Below are 899 nucleotides of genomic sequence, written 5' to 3' on the forward strand. Positions count from 1 at the left end.
TTATTATTACAAAATTTAGAAAAAGTTTCTAGACAGTGTTTCTCTGTGGCTTTGGAGCCTGTCTTGGAACTAGTTCTTGTAGACCAGGCTGGCCTTAAACAAAAAATGGTGGCAATATAACTCAGCTGACTTAATCATAAAACAACTTCTGAGGCTTTCACCTCAGAGGCTAACTATGTGGTTACAGAAGCATGGTTCAGTAGGCTTTACTCCATTGCCATGCCTTTCCCAGTGTTGGTTCTCACAATTCCAATACATATCATATTGATTTATAAGGCCATAGGCAGTCAGCCCTAAAGCCTTACGTTCTTCAGAAACTTTATTCATCATAGCCAAGCTCCTTTCTGTTTCAGTATAATTCTTTTACCAAGTTTTAAAATCAGGCAAAGAACAACTTCTGCGTTTTCCCCAATTCTCTCATCAGCCACATTTTCCCCCATTAACCTGTCTTACAGCTTCAATGCCTGCCCGCGATATCAGATCAGGAGGACTCATATTATCGTACAGCACATCCGTATTTTCAGAAGCCACTGGTGTGGAAAGAGAAAAAAAAAACCATGAAAGACAAGTACACTATGCTATAACCAGAATGAGCTGTAACATTGCCAAATGCATATACAGACGCCATAGAAGTGGTCCTGGAGCACGTAGGTGTTTTCTCCTTGGCCCTCTAGTAACACGCTCATTTAGCTGCCACTGGGTTGCCTGGAGGGAACTGCTTCTTGCATCTCAGGAACTGCACATGGAGGGGGCTATGCTTTGCTGTCTCCGGCGATAAATAAGAAAATATTGTTGTAGGAAATCAAGCATTCCCTTTATCTCAGGATATTTAATTAACCTTAAAAATTTGTATAACCCTTATATTGTTTTTAACTTAGTTGCAACCATATTCATTTTAA

This window comes from Microtus ochrogaster, linkage group LG2 (genome assembly GCF_000317375.1).
Source record: "Microtus ochrogaster isolate Prairie Vole_2 linkage group LG2, MicOch1.0, whole genome shotgun sequence".
NCBI lineage: Eukaryota > Metazoa > Chordata > Mammalia > Rodentia > Cricetidae > Microtus > Microtus ochrogaster.